The following is a 14984-nucleotide window of genomic DNA, read 5'->3' as shown; positions in this document are numbered from 1 at the left end:
CATCACAGAAAGAGAACCCTGGTGTGCAGTGGCAGCGGAAGGCACCCCCCCAGTGTCTTGAGTGAAGGTGCAAAGCAGCTCCCCCAGGGAAAATGCAGGGAGCCAGCAGGATGGGGCACAGGGTTCTCCATGATCCATGCGAGGGGCTGGGGGAGCTTCCGTAGGAAGAGCACCAGAATGAGAGCCTTCCCCCTCTGCTGCTCCACCTCTTTCTAGGGTGAGTTGAGAACAGCTGCATCCCAGGCGCCCAGGGTCAGGGGAGCTGCCTGCCTCAGCCCTAAAAGCTCCTGGAGACCTTGTTGGAAGTTAAGGCCGTGTGCAGCCCTTCCTGCACCAGTTCCAGCTCGATAGGCCTTGGTCTATTCACACACTGGAGTTTAAGGATGTTTATAGTAGCATTTTGTTTTTAAATTACAAAATGCTAGGGACAACCTGAATGTCCACCAATAGAGAAATGGCTAAATGATTCGTGTTATGTCATCCCGGGATTAGATCTGTAGGGATTGATCTAAAATGGTATCTGTCACAATGTGGGCAGGATTCAGTGAGATGATCTTTGTAAATCACTTTGCCTGGTGCTTCTGACATACAGCAAGAGCTCAATAAGTAGTTGGTGCTGTTATTATTCATAATGCCTTTAAATTGTAGTTCATCCTATCCAAATTTGAGATCCATGATTGCCTACAATTTGAATACCAGTGTAAACTGTTTTACAAATTAAATGTGGCATAAGCTTTTGCCAAGTCCAAAAATTCAATGTTTAAATGTTTTACTAAGTCATTTAGCCTTATCTTGTGATACAGTAATAATGAGCAGAAAGACCTAGCTTCTGTAAATTATTCTTTCCCAGAATTTCTGTTTTGGTCAAAATATATTAGTGGGAAAATTGAAGAAGCTTCCCAAGAGATTTTGATTTATGTAGAAATTTACTTAAAATTAATGAGAATACCATAATATACTTTTAATATTGTAATGGAAATGATTTTTAAAATACTTCAATATAATGAATTTGAAATTGCATTTCATTAAATGGAGGGATAAGGACAATTAGATTAGAAACAAATGCTCTTGGGGTCTTGGCTTTCAATGACTGTGCCAGGTTGGTTTAATGAGAAAAGTGTCCTTGGTCTTACTTCAATGGAAGAACTTTTATTATAGTACGACATTGAGATTTCTGGTTTGTAATCTCAGGTTGTAGAGATTTAGGCAGATTTACTAGGAACAGATGAATCCCAATTCAATGTTTTTTCCCCCACGAAGAATGTGTTCCAATTCTACTCTTTCAGTGGGCCTATCCTGGACTATCAACAAGTGTACCATTCATTTAGACCACACTTTTGTCGTGGAAGAGAAGGACATGATTTACTGAGATGAATTTTTTAGATCACTGCAGCTACCAATGAATCTAACTCAAAGGTTGTTTTAAAATTAATTTCTTAATATATATTTTAATAAAGTGTTTTACATGATTTCCTGCCTTACCGAAAAGCCTGGATAATAAAGTTTAACTTTGTCCAGGTGACTCAAGCTTAGGCTGCAGTACTTTGGGCTGGCTGAACCAATAGTCACTTCCACCATATTTCTTAGTGATCTTGCCAATGGCAAGACCACTGTTTGCCCTTTGCTGTTGACCTGTCAGGAGCACATTCTTTGGAAGCCTCTGCTTCCATTTTTAAAAAAGTACCCTATAATTCATGCTCACTGTAGAAAAATGAGAAAATATATGTAATTTAAAAGAAAAACATATTCATAATTCTATCATTCAGAGATTAACCACTGTTTTTCCATATGCTTTTGACATGTACACATTATACCTATACATACATGTATATACTTCTAGCTTTATAAATATATTTATTTAAGCAAAATGGGAGCATAATCTACTTTACTTTTCAAATTTGCTTTCTATTTAATGATGTATTGTGAAATCTCTACATGTCAAGAAATATATTCCTATAATACTTTTTAGTGGATTTAGAATATTGCATTAAGAGATGTAGAACATATGTTTTTGAAACCAGCCTTCTTTTGCTTGACATTTAGAGAACCTTTTTATATGTCCTACTAAACTGCTCTCCTGAGAGATTACACCAAGTTAAATCTGTGCCCACTGTGAGACTGGGTGTTTCCCACACCTCCCAAACACTGTGTGTTATCCTTCATTTTCCCAACACATTGCCGTGCTGGTGCCATAGCTTTGTGGAAATATCATGGGCTCTGTCATTTGGACAAATTAACTTCTCTGCTCAGTTAATGGGTATGGCTGTATCTATGAAATAGAGGTTAAATGTAATTATCCATGTATTCTGGTCATCACAACATCCTAAACTTTCCATCCATCCATCCATCCATCCATCCATCCATCCATCCATCCATCCATCCATCCAATTTAATCCTAATGCTTGTGTATTTGGAAGTGTTTGCTTTCCTGTGGCTGATTATGCCAGAGCAGGAACACAAAACCAAATAATATGTGTATGTCTACTAAGCCCAATGGTTCTTTCACTAAATATTTATTGAGCACTGGTTATGTACCAGGTACTATTTGAAGCAGTTATACAAAAAGGAAAAACATCCGTGCCCTCAAGGAGCTTGCATTTCAGGTGGTGAGACAGACAATAAACAAAATTCATACAATATAGAGTATGTGGGGGATATGAAATGTCATGCTGGGGGCTGTTCAATTTTAGATAGGATGACCAGGTAGTCTTCATTGAGAAGGTGACTTTTGAGTCCAGACTCAAAGAAGTGAGGGAGCTGCCTATTTAGATATCTTGGGCAAAAGCATCCTGAGAGGGAGAACTGATGGTGCAAAGGCCGCTGGTCTGTTGTTCAGGGAGTGACATGGACTTTGAGCGAGAGTGTTTGGGTACCATGTTGATAGCCATGAGTTAGGAGGCTGCTGCACTGATCCAGGCGAGGGACAGTGGGGATTTAGATCAATGTGGTGGCGCTGGTGATTATGAATTCATGCTGGGAGTCAGTGTGGGCAGAACAAAGTGAGTTCCAAGGACAGGGTCCTGGAGTGCTTAGAGGGCAGGGAGGTGAGAAGGAGCAGAGAGGGCTGGAGAAAGTCCAGGTGAGTGCAGGATGCTGGGTGATGAGAGTCAGGGTGGGCCATCTGTGTCAGATGCTGCTGACCAGATAAGGGAGATGAAGACTGAGATGGGACCACTGGATTTAGTAATATGGAGGTCATGGGCAGAAAAGAAGAGAAGAGAGATGGGAGATACAAACTGCCCTTTAATCGAATTTTGCTCTAAAGGAAAGAGAGAAATGTAGAGGTAACTGGAGGGGGAAACAGAGCCAAGAGAGTTTTTCTAAGAAGTGACATCATGTATGTGATGATGGGAGTAGCTATTGCAGAGGGAAAATTGATGATGTGGGACAAAATAGGGAGAATTACTTGAGAAATGGCCTTGGGTGGGTGAGGAAGATATTATAAAGAATAATAGTTGCTGTCTCTATAGGACTTGCCTATTCTGGACATTTTATGTAAATAAACTCAGACAACGTATGGCCTTTTGGATATGGTTTCTCTTAGCATAATATTTTCCAGGTTCATTCACATTGTAGCGGGTATCAGGGCTTCGTTCCTTTCTAAGGCAGAATTCCATTCTGTTGTATGGATCTACAGTATTTTGTTTACCCATCCATCAGGTGATGAACATTTGGACCTTGTTGGTCATAGCCCTGCTGATGGGGGTGAGGTGGTCCTCTTTCTCAGGAAAGAAGATGATTTATTTCCTTCTCTTCTGAAGCTCTTCTCTCTTCCTATTTTCTATGACTGTTGTTTCTTTTACTTGTGGGACTATTGTCATTTCCTGTCTTTTGAACACTGCTGTTTTGTAGAGTGCTCTCAAATTCATTTTCTCTTCGAGTTCAGGCCACCCCCACTCCATTCTCTCCATTACTTCCATAATCTTCCATGTGCCAAAGACCCCCTCTCAAAGTCAGGACCCACATCTCTAGGCCACTGTCACTTGGATGTCCCAAAGACATCTCAAACTCAGCATGTCCAAGTTTGAACTCATTGACCTCTGACCCCAAACCCAGTTGTTATTTTGTGTTTCCTATTCCAGAAGATGGAACTGTCCACCCAACTCCTAAAACCAGAAACCTGGGCATTTTTCTCAACCTTTACCTCTCCCAGCAACCCCCCCGTCCCTTCCTGCCCACCCATGCCACCTCCTGATCGTCTCTTGAGTCCACTCACCTGCTGTCATCTTGGCTGCTCCTAGCCTTGTTGAGGCCGCCGAGTTTGGTCACCTGGAAGGAGTCCCGTGCCTTCCCCTGGTCTCCTTGCTTCCAAACTTGTCCCTTTGCCATGTGATCACGTTGCTCCCCTTGTTCACATACATTAAGGCACTCCTCTTGGCTCCAGGGAGGCGACGTCTGCACTACTTACCGTGATGTTTAAGGCCCTTCTTGATCTGGCCCCTGCGTTCTTCTCCAGCCTCGCCTCTCACCGCTCCTCCCTCTGTGTCTGGGATCCAGTCCTTGATGGATTTTCAGTTTCCCAAAGGCCTCTCTCCATGCACCGATTCTCAAGCCAGAGTTCTGTGCATGCTGTTCCTCCTGCCCTGTTTAACTCAACTGACTGGTTTCTGCTTATAATTCAGGTCTCAACCTAAAGGCCTCTTCCTCCAGGGAGCCTCCTTTCTCCCCAGGGAGGGTCAGATGTTCCTCTCCTGTGCTTCCGTGGCACCCATGCTGGCCTCAGCAGAGCCCCTGGCACCTGGCGCTGTAATTGCTTGTTAACTTGTCCCTCTGTGCTCCCAGCCCTCTGAGGCCAGGAGTAGTGTTGGTCTTTTCCACCACTGCATTCTAACTCTTAGCACAGTTCCTACCATCAGAGGTGGGTCCTCTGTGAATGGGTCTTGAATAAATGAATGAAGCAGGGATTGAGTACTTACAGGAAGGCTGGTGACCGGCAGGATCTTAGGGGCAGGTATTCTCTCCTTGGTTGTTCTGTGGATTGGCCTAGATGAGGCCTTGCTTCTGAGTGGGGCTGACCAGGCCAATCGCAGGCTCCACAAACTGTCTGGCTGTCTGACTCTATGGGACGGCTTCTCTGGCTCTTAGAGTCAGCAATTTTGGAGGCCTGGAGAGCGTCAGTTCTCATTATATTTTTTAGCAGGGAGTGCCTCTGTGGGTGCATGATACATAAATAAGGTGTGTGGCTGTTTCTATCAATGAGATTCACATGGCCAGACCCCAGGTTGGTTCCAAGGAGTGAACCTCGCCTGTGTTCAGCTCTGGGACTTGGCTGTTGCTCTCTGGGAAAGTCCAGGGCCTTGTGGACTAGGGGGCAGCATAGGAAAGACGGGGGTCAGTTTTCATCGCCATGTAGTTAACACTGGGAACGAGCAGACCCTCACTGAGCACCCACTCTCAAACAAGCGCTGTGCTGGGTGGAGGCTTTTCCTATTGTGTCTGGAGTTGGTTCCTGCCAGTGGGTTCGTGGTCTCGCTGACTTCAAAAATGAAGCCGTGGACCTTTTGTGGTTAGTGTTACTTAAAGGTGGCATGGACTCAAAGAGTTTTACAATCCTCTTGCTAGCTACAGAGTGCTGATTGGTGCATTTTACAATCCTCTTGCTAACTACAGAGCACTGATTAGTGCACTTACGATCCTCTTGCTAACTACAGAGTGCTGATTGATGCATTTTACAATCCTCTTGCTAGCTACAGAGCACTGATTGGTGCATTTTATAATCCTCTTGCTAGCCGCAGAGCACTGATTGGTGCATTTTACAATCCTCTTGTAAGACAGAAAAGTTCTCCAAGTCCCCACTCGACCCAGGAAGTCCAGCTGGCTTCACCTCTCACTATCTCAGTGCCTTACAAAATCCTGCAGGCTTGGTGCAGCAGTTTTCATTTTCCAGGTGCTCTTTCCCACTGCATCCCAAGCCTCTGGCTGTCCACACTGGGTCTAATTCTGCTTCCTCATTCTGAGCTGGAGCTGCTGTATTTCTTTTTCGTGCATTTTCTGGTATGCTAAAGGGTCACAGTGAAGATTAGAGTTGACGTAGGTTGGAGGTCATGATAATGGGGATGGGGCAGCCGTGTCGGGCATCCCTCTGCCTCTAGAGCCCATCCCACAGGGGGTTGGATGGGGCTTTGACTGATGTCTTGGAATGTTGGTGGACACTCTCCGTGTTCTAAAGCATCAGGTGTAAAAACATGAGAGATGCTTCAGGTACCAAACCGGCCCCCACATCACCCTTAAACCTTATGTAAGGACTGTAAGTTAGTAAGTTTACTGAATGAAGAAACTATAGAGAGTAGTGAATGTTGTGGCATTTTCTCTCTCCTCCCTGTGGGTGCCTCATGCTCCTTCAAATCAGAGGTGAGGCTCCAGAGGATAGCTCAGAGTGCTGGGATGCTGTGGGAAGGACCAAGTCGGATGCTGCAGGGTAAAGCACCTCTTGAGAGGTTGAGGGTATGCTTGGGATGACCCAGCCCATGTGCCAGGGGTTTGGGTTTGCAGGTGAGTGTGAAGGTGGCAGCTGCTTCCATCATCCTCAAAGCACCTGAAGGATGGTGGGTTCTGTGCTGCCTCTGAAGACAGCATGGGGAGGCGGCAGCTGTGGAAACTGCACTTGTCCCCTCTGGGGAGCTGATGTGGCAAAGGTGTGTGCCTTTCCCTGGGAGGCAAGTGGATGCCTCAGAAGGTGGCCAGACTTGAGCTGTTTGAAAATCATTGCCAGCCATGGTAAAGGTCTGTGGGGAGGTAGCAAAGGGTGTGGTTTGAAGCAAGAGTCAGCTGAGGAAGGTATCAGAAACATTCTGCATCAGGAACAGTCCAGCATGGAGTCTCTGTGAGGTTTTCAGAGGAACTCACTAAAGCCTGCATGCTCCCTGCCTCCCCAAAGAGCCACATTTGGACACCTGCCAAAGAAGAGGACATAGGAGGTCAGATGACAGTAGCTCCAGTTGTATTTGACACTCCCTTGTTCTGATGTCAAGATGAGGAGGAGGTTGGAGGCAGAGTAAAATACTATGAAACAATGAAATAACCATTCCCACATGCACCCTTCCCACATGCAGCTGGGTCAGGCTTGAGCTAAGGGGAGAAACTCTCAATGGGATATAGGATTAGGATTTAAATTGGACTGGGCAGGACATTCTCTGTGTCTGTTGAGACAATCAGATGACTTCCCATTTTTAGTTTGTTAATATTATGAATTACATGAATTGATTTTCAAACATGGAGCCAACCTTGCATTCCTGGGGCAAACCCCACTTGATCATAGAGTATTGTTTTTATATTTGTTGAATTTTATTTGCTAAAATTTTGTTTAGAAATTTTGTGTCTGTGTTCATAGAGGGATGTTGGTTTGTAGTTTTTTTCTCCTTGTAATGTCTTTCTCTGGTTTTGGTATCATTTCTTCCTTAAATGTTTGATGGAATTTACCAGTGATGCCATCCTGACCTGCAGTTGTCTTGGTGGAAAGGTATTTGGAAGAGCTTGTCTAGAATTGGCATTGTTTATTCCTTAAATGTTTGATAGAATTTACCAGTGGAGCTATCTGGGTCTAGAGTTGTCTTTGTGTGGAGAGTTTGAACTACAAATTCAACTCTGTAGTAAATATAGGGCTCTTCAGGTTATTTCTTCTTGAGTAAACTTTGCTAGATTTTGTCTTTTAATTTGTTCATTTCGTTTAAGTTGTTGAATCTATTGGCATGAAGTTGTTTATAACGTTCTCTTATTCTATGAATATCTGTAGACTCTGAAGTGATGTTGCCTCTCTCATTCCTGATATTATTTGTATTTTCTATTTCCCTATATGTCCATCTACAGATTTATTAATTTTATTGAACTTCTCAAAGAGTCAGCTTTTGGCTTGTTGTTTTTCTCTATTTTTCCCCCCATTTTCTATTTCATTGCGTCTGTTCTAGTTTTTATTCTTCCTATTGTGTAGGGAGGCATGCATCTCTTTGGGGAATCTCTTCTCTCCCCCGCAACACTCTGTCCCCTTTCTCTTTGGGATGTCCTTTTCCTCCAGATGCCCTTCCTTCCCAGGGCTCAGGCTTTCATGAATGAGCCCTGCTGCTGTGTTGACAGACAGCTAACTTCCTTTCTCTGCATTTTTGTCAAAGGCATTTTGGAGACAGCATCTCAGCCCAAAGAGCAACCAGTGTTGGAGATTTCATTTTCAGTGTCAGGCTTAGAGGGAAGAGACTTTCAGAGGCGGATTGGCTGCTTCTACTGTGTCTCGCTTCCTCCCTTCTCACCTCCCTGCTAACTCCTCCATAGACCATCTTTGTCTTCCTAGGCTGGGCACAGAAACTGTCATCAGTATCTCTTCCCCATCCATAGGTCAACATTTGTCAGCAGCTTTGATCTTCTGTTGTAAGTATATGATCCAACTACCAGCAGAAAGGAGCAATTAACTTTGGCAAAATTTGTACTGATCAAGCGTAACTTGCATGCCCCTGCACTCGCCATACCTCTTCTATTCTTGGTGTTGTCTGCTCATAACTCTGATAGTTTTAATCTTCCCTCTTTCTTCCTTTTCTGTTATTTTATTTGTAGTGGCTATCATTAAAGCCTGTGCAGATAATGTAGGTGATTAACATCCAGCCAGAAGGAGTGGCTGTTCTCATTTGTTACTATTTTCTTTTTTTACAAAAGAGGTAATCGAAGGCTGTCTTCTGAATGTTGCTCACTCAAGAATACTTGTTGGTTGGTTAATTGCTTTGCATGTGCACTCCTCACTGTTTGAGAGGGGGGCTTAAGGTTGCTGGGGTGGTGATGATGGTGATGAGGAGAGAAACTTAGGGATGAGGAGCCGTTGGTAATTCAAAATACTTCAGAGAAGAGAAAGCATTTTTCAATTTGAAGAAATACATTCTGAAAAAATAAGATTTGAAATATAAAATTTCAAATTGCGTTCCATGTAGGAAGAGAAGTGAGGGGGCAAACACACTTGATCAGGAGCAGAGCTCTTGGCTTTAGCTTCCTGGCTGCTGCTGTGCTGACTTCAGAGAAGTCACTGCTCTCTGAGCCCCAGTCTTCTCATCAGAGGCATGGGATGCTGGCTTGGATGGTGCAGAGTTCCGCTAGCTCCAGCAACTTCCATTCAGGGTCTATCATCGTTCAAGTCAGGCACCATCCTAGAGGGACATCAAAGGGACTCAGACACGGACTTCCCCAGCCAGGGCATCCCAGTTAGGGGTGCAGGGCTTGGCGAGCTGGGACACCTGCTTCCTTCCCAACTTTCCAGAGGAGGCAAAATCCCAGCCTTTAAAATGATGATGGAACTTTACAAAGCACATGAAATCAGCGAAGTCAATCATAAAACCTGTGTTTTTTTTTTTTTTTTTAAGTAAAAGATTGCAACATTTTCTGAAAGATGGCAAACACCTCATTATCACCATGACCAAGAAGGCAGAGGTACCATTCCCCCCGACCATGTTTCAGCCACACTTGCCTGTTCTCCCACTTAGGAGCCCATGGTGCCACGTGAAACCAGAGACAGGGCTGTGGAAAGCATTGTTTGCCCAGGTTGACACATTTCTCCAGGAAGTGGTGAGGGACTGGTGGGAGGAGATTTCTGATGTCTGAGCACTCCTTACCTCAGTGTTCCAGAACGGCTAGCCTAGTAAGGCTCCTTGACATTTTGGGGAGATAGTAAAGCTGATTGTTTCTTTGACTCACAGCATCACAGAATGGGACTTGGAAGTGACCTTGGGGTGATCCAGTGCAAACTTTTTTCTTGACAAATGAGGCAAGAAACATAAAGACCACAGCACTTCCCTTGAGGTTTCCATGAATGGTGGCAGTTGTGTGTCTCTTTAAACTCCCAGGCTAAGCACCTACTGCAGGGTTGTTCAGCAGAGCCTTCTCTGTGAATTCATCCTGCACAGTGCTGAATACACGAGAGCTTGATCAGAATCATTTGCTTCAGATGAGATCCTCCTGTGGCGAAGTCTTTTCCTGATGCTAGATTCTCTCAGGTTTTTAATTGGATATTTTACGTGGAAGGGGCCATGGGGATGTTCTTGGAGGGTAGTCGGAGCAGCATTGGAGAAGTGGAGAGAGCAGGGACTTCGGAGCCCAAGATAAAACAACAACAAAGCCACAATAATTGCTGTTTGATATGGTTTTGTTATGTCCCCACCCAAATCTCATCTTGTAACTCCCACAGTTCCCATGTGCTGTGGGAGGAACTCCCACTATTGAATTGTAACTCCCACAATTCCCATGTGTCGTGCCAGTCCGAGGGATTGAATTATGGGGGCAGGTCTTTCCTGTGCTGTTCTCGTGATAGTGAATGAGTCTCACGAGATCTGATGGCTTAAAAAAAATGGGAGTTGCCCTGCACAAGCTCTCTTTGCCTGTCGCCATCTACGTAAGATGTGACTTGCTCCTCCTTGCCTTCTGCCATGATTGTGAGGCCTCCCCAGCCATGGGGAAATATAAGTCCAATTAAACCTCTTTCTTTTGTAAATTGCCGAGTCTCTGGTATGTCTTTATCAGCAGCGTGAAAACAAACTAATACACTGTTATCAACTGAATCCTCATTACAGTCATTTGCTAAGCACTTGACAATGCGTTATCTCATTTCAACAATTTTATGAGGTGTGCACTACTGCTGTTAGCACTGCATGCAGGAGGCAGCTGAGGCTCAGGGAGGTTATAAACTTGATCAAGGCCACACCACTAGTAAGTGGCAGAGCCAGTACTGGGATCCTGGATGATCCAAAGCACAGGCTCCTAAGTACTAGGCTACATGGGTAGGGATTCCAGTACTCATTTTGCTAAAAAGTAAAATAAAATGTTTTTTGATGGCTTATCATGGCCAGGACACTTAATAGCTGTGTGTTCTTGGGAAGATGATATAACCTCTCTGATTCTTTGTTACTGAGGTATTTTGCCTTGTTATGTTGAGGGTTAGGTATGAATGCAGGTAAAGAGTCTACTGCAATGCTTGATTCATGGTGGGTATTCAATAACCTGTAGTTGCTCCTTGGGGGAGACACACCTGTGGTCATCTTGAATCTTCTATCTTTTAGATTTGGTTGAATTGCCTTGGTTGAAGAGGTCTAAAGCTCATGGCGTCCTTCAGCCTCTCAGGACAGATGAGTGGTGTGAGTCTTTGGCTCTGACAAGTGTGAATGAGGCTGTCATCACCATCAGACACATATGCTCAACATTGCTCGGGAGATTATTTTATGATGTACAGTGAAAAAAAGTCCAGAATCACATTATTTAATTGCTGGAGTTATTTAATTAGGCAGGTGATAGCAGGGTTAATGAATCGTTAACACCTCAAAAGAGCAATTAGCTCATTGTTTCCATAATTTTATGCAATGAAGCAGAAAGCTGGTTCTTAGGGTGGCTGTATTTTAACAGAATTTTGCAGAAGATAATTTCTGTTGTTTTGTTTTCAAACTAGGTCTGTAAATTCATGCTCGTTGTTGATACTCAGCATTAGTTTCTTTACCATGAGTATGCAGGTGTATATAATTTTATATACAGTATGATAATAGGGTAGAATGGATGCAGGTGGGCATTTCCACCTTCTTCCATGGCCTCTCTTTTCCTGGAATCCTTTTCAGAGCATCAGAGCTGTTTTTCCCTAGTCATGGTAGCATTCACTCATCCATTATTCATTTGGCTTCATGAAATAGTTATTGAATTCCTGTTGGGGTCACTCATCGTTCAGGCACTGGAGGTACTGGGTTGAACATGACAACCAGGGTTCCTGCTCTCAGAGGCTTCCATTCTACAAAGGAAAATGGAAACACATAAACAAACAAGAAAGCAGAGGCAGGATGAAGTGCTCGGATGAAAGTAACTGCAGGTGTGTGACTGGGCAGGGAGGGCCTCTCAGAGGAGCTGACGTCGAAGTGACTTCTTAATGTAAGAGGGGCAACCCAGGCAAAGATCTGTGAGGATGTTCCAGGCTCAGGTCCTGTGTGGGAGTGGGCTGGTGTTTCAGGAACTGCAAGAACGCAAGCGTGGCCAGAGTGCAGGGAGGCCAGGAGGGGTGCAGAGACAGGGCAGAGAGGCAGGCAGTGCCAGCTTGCGTGGCCTGAGGGTCAGTGTGAGGGGTAGGTAGGATAAGGGCGAGCCTCACTGAGGGGCGTCCGGCCGCCCTCTGATTTGTGTTTACAAAGGCTGCTTTGCTTGTCATGAGGGAAGGATTGTCTCGGGGCAGGGGAGAGATGGTGGAGGCGGCGAGGAGCCAAGAGTCTGCCGTGTGGCTTTGAAGGAGAGCTGACGGATGCACGGATGGCATAAAGGATGAGAAGACTCGAGAACGTCTCCCAGATTTTGTAGTTGAACAAATGGGGCCAGGGTGGCACCATTTTCTGAGGTGGGGAAGCCTGGGTTCATCCACTGGCTACGGATAAAATCAGCAATTCTATTTGAGCCGTAACAAGATACAGGTGCCTGAACAGCCCCCTTCCTCCCTTCTGTGTCTCTCTGTGTGTTTCGGTGTGTTTGTGTGTGTGTGGGAATCTCATATTTATTGGATTGAATATTTATTACTGTGTTATAGGTATTGTATTGTGCCTTTTATAAAATGTTACCTCATTATTATTCTCGTAAGAACTCTAACGCACGATGATCCCCATTCTAAAAACTCATCAGCTGCTGCTCAGAGAAGTGCAGTTGCTTCTCCAGACCACATGGATAGTAAGATGTAGAGCCGGGATTTGAATTCAGATTTGACTAGTTCCAAAGCCTGGGGTCTTCCCCGTCTGCCAGGTGGCTTCTGAGATTCACTGTGTTCTCACTGCCTCTCCGGCAGCTCTCTGTTCTGATGAAAGGCACCGTAGGATCCCAGGGAGGTGCCAGAGTGGCCTCTCTGCAGCAGCTGCGGCTGTCTTGGTTCCTCTCACCCTTCTCCCAAAGCCCCCATGAGACACACCTCCCTGGTCTCCTTCAGGGACAGAAGACCCAGAGTAACTTTTGTCCCTTCTCCTCTTTAAAACAAAGTTCTCACTGTTAATGAGGTGTGCAGCTCATTCTCTCTCTCACTGTGCATCTGGGGTGCATGGCTTGGGTGCTGTTCTTGGCCAAGGCACTTTTATAGATGACATTTACTCAACTTGGGGTGATGTAGTCGAGCTCCCGTAACATTAATAGGTTAAGTGGTTTGTCTCATGGTCTTGTGCTTGAGTTGTGAAACCCAGCCGGGGTCTGGGCCTCGAGGAGACAGAGTAGCAGGGCCCCAGGAGGACCCTCCCTGCTGGGCCAGGCAGGAAGAGTTATTACCAGTGTCTGACTCAGGGAGCAGAGCCCCCCAGTTGTCGGCCTGGCATTGGAGTGGGCAAGTGGGCAGGCAGCAGGTCCCCGGCAGAGGTGAGGGTCAAGAGCTGGGTCCCCAGGCAGAGATGGGAAGTGAGGGAGGGACACGTTTGCCCAACCTGAACTCCTCATCGGGAGGGGACTCAGATGCCAGGGGACTCTGGAACCTCTTCTGTGCTAAGTTGGGTCTGGGTTGGGAAGGGAGAGGGGGCTGCGGCTTGGACAGGAGGGTGTGGATTAGCAGCGTTAGGCGTGGAAGGAGGCCCTGTTGACAGGTTCAGGCCACCCGAACTTCTGGGGGATGGGGTGCAGGTAGGGCCCGCACCATGGTGTCTGTGCTGGGAGTTTCCTGGGTGGGTGTGAAGTAGGTAGTAGGAAGGATGCTGAATGAATCCGGCTTAGTGCTGGGGGGATGATCGATTCTGATGTCAGCTTAGAGGTGGCTCCCCAGCGCTGGGCCTTGGAAGGGCAGTGAACATGGGCCCTGGAGGTAGAGAGGCTGTGGAGGCTGGAGCAGAGGCCCTCACTGTGCAGCAGAGGCTGCGGGAAGCACATGGACTGGCTGGGGGCCAGGGTGGCTGAAGGAGCATAACATGGAGGGTGTAGGGTGCAGAGAGTGACAAGGCTGGTCAGGTGGATCCCAGAGGGAGACGAGCAGAGAGTGATGAGGCTGCCTGGTGGGTCGCGGAGGGAGATGAGCAGAGTGATGAGCTGCCCGGTGGATCGCGGAGGGAGATGAGCAGAGTGATGAGGCTGCCCCGGGGATCGCGGAGGGAGATGAGCAGAGTGATGAGGCTGCCCGGTGGGTCGCGGAGGGAGATGAGCAGAGTGATGAGGCTGCCCCGTGGATCGCGGAGGGAGATGAGCAGAGTGATGAGGCTGCCCCGTGGATCGCGGAGGGAGATGAGCAGAGTGATGAGGCTGCCCCGTGGATCGCGGAGGGAGACTGCACCCAGCGGTGTTGTCGCGAAGACGATGGTGTCCGTGGGAGGTGACAGAGTGGGACCCTGGCCAGGATCCGTTGCGTGGATGTTGCCATCGTCCAAGTGAGAGACGTCGGGGGTGGGGTTTGTGAGCCAGGCGCTGGGACTGCAGTGGAGGTGTGGGCAGAGGCAGACGGGTCTCAATCCAGGGGAAACCAGGGGTGGGAGGTGTGAAGGGACCCCACGCTTCTCATCCTGGTGGGCTGGGGATGTAGAGACGGAACACGGACAGGGGAGCAGCTCTTCAGAGGAAGGCCAGGCCTGAGGTGCTGGGGTGTCCTCCGGTGAGCCTTAGCCTTGTGGGAGGGACCAGGACCCGTCACTTGGCACGGGGTTGGGGGTTAACATCCCTTCCCAATCAGAACTCCCCCCATTTGCTTTTCTGCACATTCTTAAACAGCAGGGCTGTGATGATGACTGGCTTTGCTTATCTGGGACAGGTCTCAGTAGTTATTTTCCCCCATTGTGTCTTATCCGCAGTGGACCTGAGACTGATGCTGTCCCCAGGCCATAGTGGTTGGCCCGGTCTCTCAGGCTGCATTCACAGCAAACAGGAGAGAAGGCGGAGGGGCTCGCACCTCCTGGCCAGGACATTCTGGTTGGAGTCTTGTAATGAAATCAGAAGCGATATGTCCATTCTTGGGGCCCCATAACCTGACCAGCAGAGCTCCTTGGCATAGTAGGCCATCGACGCATGCTTCGTGGGGACCATGGGGAGCCTCACTCGCAGGG

At 46.7% G+C, this 14984-nt stretch overlaps 2 protein-coding genes across 2 annotated transcripts in view; one reads left to right on the top strand and one right to left on the bottom strand.

Annotated features, from left to right (window-relative positions):
- The window catches only part of EIPR1 (EARP complex and GARP complex interacting protein 1), a 608423-nt gene that overhangs the window by 533274 nt on the left and 60165 nt on the right, over positions 1 to 14984 (bottom strand). The gene's annotated exons all lie outside the window — the stretch shown is intronic.
- Positions 1 to 14984, top strand: part of DCDC2C (doublecortin domain containing 2C) — an 84329-nt gene that overhangs the window by 10758 nt on the left and 58587 nt on the right. The window lies entirely within an intron of this gene.

The sequence above is a fragment of the Macaca mulatta genome, chromosome 13, assembly GCF_049350105.2.
Source record: "Macaca mulatta isolate MMU2019108-1 chromosome 13, T2T-MMU8v2.0, whole genome shotgun sequence".
Lineage (NCBI taxonomy): Eukaryota > Metazoa > Chordata > Mammalia > Primates > Cercopithecidae > Macaca > Macaca mulatta.
This window is presented reverse-complemented; position numbering and strand designations above follow the sequence as displayed.